This window comes from Arachis ipaensis, chromosome B9 (genome assembly GCF_059453495.1).
Source record: "Arachis ipaensis isolate K30076 ecotype BB chromosome B9, ASM5945349v1, whole genome shotgun sequence".
NCBI lineage: Eukaryota > Viridiplantae > Streptophyta > Magnoliopsida > Fabales > Fabaceae > Arachis > Arachis ipaensis.
Genome location: NC_142444.1, coordinates 122,460,646 through 122,471,981, shown reverse-complemented (window position 1 = coordinate 122,471,981; position 11,336 = coordinate 122,460,646).

Below are 11,336 nucleotides of genomic sequence, written 5' to 3'. Positions count from 1 at the left end.
TACCACAAAAGCCCTAATCGTCCCGTACCTCAGCTGAATAGATGTTCCCATTGTCCCCAACGAAGTCATGGATTAGCCGTCTAAGAGATGTATAATCAAGCTTGTGGTTCAATAATATCCCGCTAGGGACTCGCAAGAACCCATGTAGAAAGCGGGTCATACTTTCGTTCCACCCGATTTCTTTAGTATGAAGAATGAAGATACATCTTAGAATAGAATTAAACACAGATTGAAATAGAAACAATAATATTATTAGTCCATGAGAATGAACAGAGCTCCTAACCTTAACCTAAGAGGCTCAGTTTCTCTTAGCTTACAAAAGATAGTATGAAGTATTTGAATGGGGAAAGATCCCCAGGGGTGATCTTTGTTCTATATATAATAACCTAATAACTAATAAGTACAAAAATATGATAGAATAGACTAGAGGTGCGAAAATCCACTTTTGGGCCCACTTTGGTTGAGTACTTGGGCTGAGCTTGGCATCTAGCTTGAGGAATGGGTGTTGAACACCCATTAGGGGATGATTGGCGCTGCCTTGTGCTCTTGGTGGGCGTTGAATGCCCTAAAGGGGGTATTGGGCATTCAACGCTGGCTTTGGGGTCTCCTTAGGGCATTGAACGCCAAAAAGGGGGTGCATCATTGGCATTCAACGCCCAAAATGGGTAGGCGCCTTCGAAGAAATTAAAGTATAAATAATTATATATTGCTGAAAATCTCTGGAAGTTAGCTTTCCAATGCCGTTGAGAACGCGTCATTTGGACCTTTGTAGCTTCAGCAATGCTCGTTTGAATGCATGGAGGTCAGAATCTGACAACATCTGCTATGCTTTCCATGCCTCTGAATCGGACTTTGCCAAAACTCTTCAATTTCAATCAGAAAATACCTGAAATCATCATAAAACACAACAACTCAAAGTAGAATCTAAAAATGTGAATTTTGCACTAAAACCTATAAAAATATAATAAAACTTAAACAAAACATAACTAAAACAATATGAAAATGATGCCAAAAAGCGTATAAAATATCCGCTCATCAATTATAGAGATCAAATAGGAAACATGCAGTAAAATAGTGAAAAAAAGTAGGCAAAAGTGTAATTAAAAAAGTTTTGGAATATAAATATAAAATTTAAAAGTGAAAATATAATTTATAAAAGATTTAAGGTGAAAAATTAAATAAAATAAAGTTTAGGAACAAAATTATAATTATGATAAAATATTGGGACAATATTATAAATAGGATAAAGTTCAAGGGTAAAAGTGTAATTGTGTCATGTAAGAATATAATTATGTTGTATAAGAGTAAAACTATAATTAAAATAAAGATTATGAACAAAAATATATTTTTGATGCATCAAGGAGTCATTATATAAAAAATTGAGAATAAAGAAATAATTTTGAACTTTAAAGGACATAAAAGTCATTTTATAAAATATTAAGGACAAAGCAATAATTTTAAAGCCTTAGGGATATAAACGTTATTGTTATAAAAGAATGAAAGAAAAATAGTAATTTAATAAGAGAAAAGAGTAACTCAGTATCCCCCAAAAGTTTAAAGGGTATATCGTTAATGGTGTATTAAGGACGAGAGTTTCGTCCCACTTACTCTATGCTTTGATATAATATGGGGATGGTAGTTTTGCTTGCCCACAATCCGCTCGGTCTTAGTGAGGATAGCAAAGCGTCTTGCTTGCTTGAGAACTTGAAGGGTGGTTTTCCCAAGAAGAAGGTGACGTGTAAGCTCATGGAGGAAACGATCTCTGAGATTGTATGCCTAGAGTCAGAATAATAAAATGCTCAACTGTCTTAACTGAGAGAATTATCCTAAGATTGATAGACGAAACGACCCTTTATTCATTAGTACCCTATTGAGAACTGTTGGTTCTCACCCCTTCTCTTCACTATTCCTATAGATGCGATTGGCAGAGAAGTATGTGGAGTTGCTGGAGTTGTTCCCTTGTGGTGACCTAGGCAATGGAGGTATAGTTATCTATCTCGAAGCTCATGTTTACGAGTATACTCTTCCTGACCAATCCCTATCCTTTATGCTCTTCACTCTTCAGATAGAAGCCTATATGATAGTTAGTGGACCAAATCAGACTTTTGATAGAAATTTCAACACCAACTCTGGTCATCCACCTTCTTTCTAGTTCTCCTGAGGAGTACCTATTAGAAAAGGTAGATATCAGATAGAAGCCTCAACACCTACTCTGGTCATCCACCTTCGATCTAGTTCTCCTGAAGAGTACTTATCAAAAAAGGTAGATTTCATATGTACCAGAAGATGAGAGTAGCAATGAAAATGAAGAAGCCGAGACAGTTGCCCCATGGCCACATGTAAGCAGCGAAAAAATTCGGGAGTACCATTGCACTTAATGACATCGACATGACGTGATGCTCTAGAAACTAGAGTCTTATCCTCTCTATTTATTAGTATTTTGATTGAGGGATAGGAAATTTCTATCATAGCTAGCCTGAGTACCAAACTAGGAGCTTTTTTTATGGGCCATGACTCAAAATGTTATATATTCATATGTATAAGTATTCTATGTATTCCAGTGTATCAGAGACGTGTGTATCTAAATAGATGTATCTTCGTTTTCTCATATGTGTTTATTTAATGTGGCTGTTAATGAATATACCTTAATTGAGCTATGAACAGTGGCAACTTCTTCCTCTTATCTGTCTCGTGACTCACGATAGTTATCTACCTTAACCCCTTAACTTTACATGTTTATTGTAATATGCTCGTATTCTACATAAACTATTTATATATAGAGTCTCATAGATTGATAGATTAATAACCTTTGGCTTTTAGCATGTATTGTTATGACTTAAGTATGATATATAAAGTCTCATAGGTTGATAGAACATGTTCCTTGTATCATTCTAAGACTTGCCTATACTTTTTAGTATCATTCTCTTGATACTTGCTTTACTATCTCCATCAAATTAGAACATTTCCTAGAAAGATAGGTTCAAATTGTTAGTAATTGTTAAACAAAATAGAATTAATTCAATAACACAATATATTTTAATTATAATTTTGTTATAAATATGATATTTGGTATTATTCTTTCTCCAATTTTTTTATTGATAGAAAATTTATTACCGTCAACATCCAATAAAACCATCCTCAATTCATGTGATTTTACTGCATGTCACAAAACTGCCAAATAAACCGGCACCATCCTTCCATTTAGCGTCAGTTACGTAGATCGCCGCCAAATTTCCATTGTTAATCAGCACATTTATTCTTATAATGCACATGTTTTTGTTAATTCATTAAAAGCCTCCATTTTTAAGTTTTTCCAAATTGGGGTGTGTGTTTTTATGAAGATTTTAATTTAATTTATTTTCATAACAAGAAAATTATTTATTCAACTACTCTTGAAATGTATTGCTAAATATAACAAAAATGGTGCCTTTGTCAAAAGCTATGTTTATTTGGATTTTGGAGACACTTTAGTGGACGTTTTCTATTCGGGCGTTCCTATTCTCAATGGCATCACTTCTCTGTATTAAAAGCTACGCTTTGGATATTAGAATAAACTATGCTTCTAAAGTAGAAGACCAAAGACTACGCTTTTCATCACTCATACTTACCATAATTTAAAATAATATGCTACACTTGATGTATCACCTTAAAAACATGGCAATATTGTATATGCGAAGCTTTATGTTCTTCACTTTTTTTTTAATATATATATGTGAGAATGTATTTATAGTCATTGGATTAATTTAAATGGTTAAAATTAAATATACCTAATAAATAGTATATACAAGTAATATATTTATTATAGTCATTAAATTCATATATGATTGCATTTATAACCATTACATTTATAAACATTATTTTTTATTTCTATATAATATAACTAATAAATAAATTAAAATAATTAGATTTTTTATCCAAATAAAATTAAAAATATTTTTTAAAATTTACATCAAGAATTTAATTAACTTTTGGCATGTAAAATTATACTCACACGATCGAAAACAATATTTTTTTTTTGCTGATAACATGATACTGATTTTTGTACAAACCTTACTATATTCATTTGAAGCAATAATTATATTAGTTGACTAGCTAGTAGCTTTTTTATTGATTATTAATTGCACCACAGGATAAAATATATTTTTTAATTGAATGTATTTTTTAAAAAAATTTTACAAATATGAAATATAACTTTTTAAAAAAATACATATTTTTTAAAAATAAATAAGCATTTTTAAAATTAATCCAAACTGATCTTATGTTACGTTATTGATACTTCTTAAAACAATTTAGTAATCTAAGATTTATTGGGAAAAAAAGTTCTTTCTTAATAATTATTTTAAGAAATCTTTTAATATAAAGAAATTATAGTACTATATGAGAGTTAATTTTTAAATATAATGTTAAAAAAAATTTTAGATTTTGGTGGATAAATGAATTAATTTATTTCTAACTATGAAAGAAGTTAAAAAATACTAAATAACTTAAAATTTAATGTAAATTACTATTAAAAATTTATATTTTGAACAAACAAACTCATATAATAAAAGCAAATATCATATAAAAAATTCAATGGAATAAATAGGAGTGGCAATACAATTCATATCCGTAAATATCCAACTCGTTTTAATTCTGCTGGAGTGGGTTGACAACTTGATTTTTGATAAATTGTTATCGACTTATTTGACATGATCGGTTCAATTGTTATCGGCTTAAAAAATAATATCTATTTTAAGATATATTTTAATTTGTAATAATCATTTTAAGATTTACTTATTAAAAAGAAATTTTGTCAAAATAATATAACCTTTTTTTTCTTTTTCTATATAATTATGTAATTTTAAAAACTTCTTAATTTGTGTTAATTAATATATTTAAAGTTAAAAATAAATATATAAAACTTACTTTTTCTAAGATAAATATTTTATATTTTTATCAATCATGTTCTATATACATAAAAAATTAATTATCACGAATATAGAAATATATATTTGATATTTTATAACAAAATATATTATTAGAAAAAATTAATTATTCGCATATTGCATTTTGATTATTAGCGTATATTAAAAAATATTTCAAAAGTTCTATTTTTTATTTGTATAAATTTTTAAAAAATACATTCCATCAAAAAATATATTTTATTCTGTATGTGGTGTAAATAATAATCAATAAAAAATCTACTAACTAGTCAACTAATATAATTGCTTCAAGTGAATATATAAGGTACAAAAATCATTATTGTTATCCGCAAAAAAAAAAAATTATTTATTTCGACCGTGTGAGTATAATTTTATTTGCCAAAGTGAATTAAATGCTTGATGTAAGTTTTAAAAAATATTTTTAACTTTATTTGGATAAAAAAATCTAATTATTTTAATTTATTTAGTAGTTATATTTTAATAGAAATAAAAAATAATGGCTATAAATGTAATAGTTATAAATGCATTCATACATATATAAATTTAATGATTATATTAAATGCATTATTTGTATATTATTTATTAAAGAGGTGGTATCTAGTAAAAAAGGTGTCCTTATATGAGAAATAAGAGGTTTAATTATAATTATTAGATTTAAATAAATGACTAAGATTAGACTATAAAATTTAGAGAGAGAATGTGTGTAATTAATGTGTTTTGTAATATTCTATTACACAGAGCTTTATACTTAAGCTCTAAAACAGATGTGGTATTAGGATCTCTAAAATAAAATATATAAGTAATATAGTTGAAGAAATTCATAATTAGGAGCCTTGAAAGAAAATTTAAACAAAAACCACAAAAATAAAATGCATCGCACACGAAAAAGCGCAACTGGATAAAACATAAACTACATGGTGCAGGAAATTGACTTCGCACATTTCGCACAGATAGACCGGCAAGTATACCGGGTTATCCAAGTATTATCTCAGGTGAGTGAGGGTCGATCCCACGAGAATTGTTGGTTTGAGCAAGCAATGGTTACCTTGCAGATCTTAGTTAGGCGAATAGAAAATATAGTTGTCACGAGAAAACGCATAAAACATATAAGTAAATAAAATATTACTAGATAGGTGTGAAATCAATGGTATGAGAACGGTTGAGGCTTTGGAGATGTTTTGTCTTTCCGAATTAACTTTTCTTATTGTCGACTTCAATAACTTTCTGATTTATTCAATAGCAGCCGTAAGTGATTAACTCATGTCCTCTCATCAAGTTAACCTCCTCTACCGCAGCAATCCACTATGTTGAAGTGACTCATGTCCTCTCATCAAGCCACCTCTAGGTTTCTCACCGTAGCAGAAGATGAAGTTCTAAGCAATCCACTCCCCTTCACGATCCTACTCAAGGTGCCACAGACAAGGCAGATCTTCCGGATCAGAAAGTGCTGCTTCTCTGACTCTAGACTTAATGCCACAAAGACCTCACTTACCCACGGTCAACGAGATTTCATGTCACGTATCCAAAGTTGCCCAGGTACTCTATTGGAATCCGCAATGCAATCTCTAGCTTTGGTTCAACGCTAGCTATCCGGGTCAGGACTCACACAGAACCCATGTAGAACAAGGGTGATTGTCACGGGTCACCCTCAATTCATGAGATGAAGAACGAGAATGCATAAGAGAATAGAATCAGACATATTGAAATAGAACAGTAATATTATTAATCCATAAAACTTAGCAGAGCTCCTAACATTAACCTAGGAGGTTAGTGACTCATACTATACATAGAATAGTGTTCGAATGAAAAGTGGGGGAAGAAAATCCTAAACAAGGGTGATCTCCTTCTATATATACTAATCTAATAACTAAGGATTACAGAAATATGATAGAATGATCTTGTAGTGCGAAAATCTACTTCTGGGGCCTACTTGGTGAGTGTTTGGGCTGAGCAAAAGTGTAAGCCACGTGCTAGGACTCCTTAGGGGCATTGAACGCTGGCTTGGAACTCCCCAATGGGCGTTGGATGGCAGCTGCCCACTTTTGGATGCTGGACACCAGGAATGGGGCTAGTGGCTGGTGTTGAACGCCAATTTCGGGCCTTTATTCCCAAAGAAAAGTATGGACTGTTATATATTTCTAGAAAGCCCTGGGTGTTAGCTTTCCATAGCCATTGAGAGCGTGCCATTTAGACTTTTATAGTTCCAGAAAATCTCCTTCGAGTGCACGGAGGTCAAAATCCGTCAGCATCTGCAGTCTTTTCTCTGTCTCTGAATCAGACTTTGTCAAAACTCCTTAATTTCAGTCAGAAAATACCTGAAATCATCATAAAATACACAAACTCAAAGTAGAATCCAAAAATATGAATTTTTCACTAAAACCTATAAAAATTGAATAAAACTTAAACAAAACATAATGAAAACTATATGAAAATGATGACAAAAAGCGTATAAAATATCCGCTCATCACTACACAATAAGAAGTGGAGGATCAAAATATAGAATAGCAAGCTCCTGACTCAACCTGCGAAGTAAATACTGGCCGGAGTATAAGTGTGTGTATACATACATATAGTCATAATCCAAAGGAATCTCAAAATAGAGAATAAACGACCTGTTTCTCCATTGTCAACCTCTAAGAGAGACATGGCTAGTTATATATACATATAGGTGAACTCTAGAATATAAATACATCATATGATATAAAAATATAAAATCCCAAAATAGAATTTACTTGCCAGAGATCTTAGACGCTCATCGAGGTACATCCCGACATGCATCTAAAAAAGACAACACATGTATGGGATGAGAACCGGAGGTTCTCAGCACAATAACGGTGCCAAATACATAAGATATAAGGTCCCGAGAAAGCCAGAGGCGATCCTAGAACTCCGATCCTCATATTATAAAACTTAAAGATTTAAAACAGAAACCATAAGCAGGGTGGTTCAATAAGGTTCTTAATCTTAACCAAACTCTAATTAAACCCCTCTAAAATCCTTCTCATTCCTCCAAAATCCTCCAAAACTCTAACAGAGTTACACAGATAAACAAAACAAACAAAGGCAAATACAACTAGAATACAGATACAGTAGGTAGTAAATTTATCAAGTAAGCATAATAATCACATAGGCAAGCCCAATTAATGCACGATCAAACAAAACAAATATATGCATATGATGCATGCCTGCTCTATGGCTAATGAGTTCATTTGTCAGTTATACAGCCAACTTGACATGTCCGGTAGCTAACCCGAGCACAGTTTCGCTGTTGCACATTAATATCATTAGAAAGAATACGTGCCCTGTCACCATTAGAATAAATATGTGCCCTGTTACCATTAGAGTAAATATGTGCCCTGTCACCATTAGAGGGATTATGTGTCTTGTCACCATTAGAGGGAATATGTGTCCTATCACCATTAGAGGGAATCGGTGCCCTGTCACCCTTACAACCAGAGAAAAAACACACAAGTATTCTCATCATCCAACATCTTCAATCATGACTCATTTACCACATTTATTCATTAACTCATATATGCATCTCCGACATACTCGCAATATTTCTGCACTTCCTCAATTAATCATAATCATAGCCACAGTGACTGTCTACCAGGGATATAGTGCCCAGCACACTCTTGGGATGTAGTGCTCGTCACACTCTCCAATCACACTCACTATATATCATTATCACCCTTATACCCTCACTCATACACTCACATTTCATCAATTCAAGTCTCCATTCAATCTCAAGTTCATCATTTATCATCATCATCATCATCATCATTCATTTCTCATTCAGCATTGCCAACACCTCATTACTTAGTTACTCACTTTATCCACACTTTTCAATTCAAATTCCCCACTTCAAAACCTCTCTTCACCTCCAAGTTACCTCCCCTTCCTAGTTCAACTCATTCACTATCATTATATCTCAAATCTAGAGTTTTAGAGAGTAAAAATAGAAGTTTAAAGGTTCAAAATCAGGTTTAAAACACAAACTCAAGTTGCTAAAAAATAAGGCCCCGTGTACGCGGAAGCGTTATTTTTTCCAACTCACGTATGCAACTCTTGTCTGCGTACACGCTCCCTTCATTTTCCTTAAAAAACTGGTAACAATGCAGAATTCACATTTTATACCTCCAATTTCCGGTGCTCATAACTCTTTCATTAAAAATTTTTTTCCATCCGTTCTTCGAACGGTGAAAACTTCATGGACCCAATTTTTATATGAAATAAGTTTGAAAAGGTTTTGAGATCCAAAAACCGAGTTATGGCCTACCAAAATTTGGTTAAAAATAAAGTTTTCATCAAAACTTCAAACCTCTATTTTGACAAACTTTCTTTTCACATTCAATTATTTCCATAATTATAACAACCCCAACTCTCTCAAACATTTCTCATTATTAACTCTCTTAACCCTTTTTAACTCAAGCCACACATAAATCGTCATTCATACAGGCATCATCATTATAAATTCAATATCATCATTATCATCACACTTTCTATCATCAATATTTACCATCTCAACAATAGATCCCTACATCCTTCAACTCCAACATACTCATTATCCAACAATTGCACATACATACATACATATCACTCATCAAATTCTCAATTTATCAACATTCCTATTCATAATCATCCATAATAAATCATCAAAATTCATCATTTTTCATCAAGACCACTAACATTAGCATAAACATACATTTCAACTTATCCTATGATCATCTAGCCTATGTTTTCACAAGATATTACATATTACATATGAGAAACCAAAATCATACCTTGGCCGATTTCTCCCAAAGGCACAAAACCTTTCAAAAGTCCTTCTCACCACAAGCTCCAAGCTCCAATTCTAAATCCAACAAGTTCAACTCTGTATCACTTGCTCCACATCATCAATCAACTCCAACCAATATCCAAATTCAATCTAATATCATATATTATTACTACAATAAATATAGAGTTCACTAAATTAAAAATCCACTAAGAATTAGGAGTTCCTTACCTTACCCACGGTTTAAGTGAACAAAATTCAAAAAACATCAAAACCACAAAATCCTCAATACCAAAATCCCTTAAATTCGAAATTGAAGAGGGAAGAGTTGGGCAAGAAAAAATGAATTTCTTACCAAATTGGTTAGTGAATTTGTTAAAAAATTTTGAGACAAATGCATGGCCACTGACGGCTCATCAATCAGAGATCCGGATTGAAAGTTATGTGAGATTGAATTTGTAGCCAAGGGTTTGCATGTTCTTTGTTCCTTTTTCCCCAAAAACTAGCGTGCTTCCAATGAGAAAGAAGAAGAAGAGCTGAAGCTCACTTATTAACTTGTTATTGGGTTGCATCTTGGGCCCATTTTGGGCCTGGTTTATTTGTTCGGTTCAGTCTGTTCAGTTTAATTTTGGGTCAAATATTTTAAAATTAACGTTAAAATTTATATTTTAATTATTTTTATCCTTATACCTTATTAAATTTAATTTTTTTTAAATAATAATTAATTTATTCGTTAATTATTTACTAATTGTCCGGAGTTTACATGTTTAAAATTAGAGAGAGAAAGGGTCATTAATATCCTTAAAATAAGAGAGTGAGAATAATTAATTTTAATTTATATTTATAATTTTAAATATTTTTAATTATATTATTTAAAATATAATTCAATATATGAAGAGTTACTTTAGTTATGAAATAAATATTATAATAAATAATTTATTTTATTATTTTTAACTAAGAATGAAGAATTACTCTAGTTATAAAATTACATCCGTTATTTTTTTAAAAAAATTGACAAACATATTTTTTTAAATAAATTGGTCCTAAAATTATATCCCCACCATAAAATAGATCTATCTTTAATTCTATCGAAGGGCATTGGATGCAAGGTATAGAATTTAGATCCTCTAAATTTTAGATTTTTATTTTAGAAGATAAAGTGAGATCTCTCACCATTAAATATTTTCTCTCTCATATTTTTTCTCGGTCCCACCTATGAAATAAATAGTGATAGATTATACTTTATCTTCTAAAGTGAAATTCAAACTTTAGAGAATCTAAATCCCACAGTATATACTGCATAGAGGTGACAATGCTGATTTATTAAGATATATTTATATTTATTATTGATGCCTCTCTTTTATAGTGTATTTGTAATAATATATAGTGAAAATATATAGTGAAAATTTGTATGTAATTGTATTTATATAAAATTTATAATTAAAAATTATAATTAATAATTTTTTAAATATATTAAATTATTTAATGATTATTAATTATTAATTTATATAAAAATAATTATATGTGAATTTTTATTAAAATATTTTCATAAAAATATTATGTGTATATTAAAAATAATAATTATATATTTATATATAAATATATATTATTTAACTTATTTTTAATGTATAATTTAA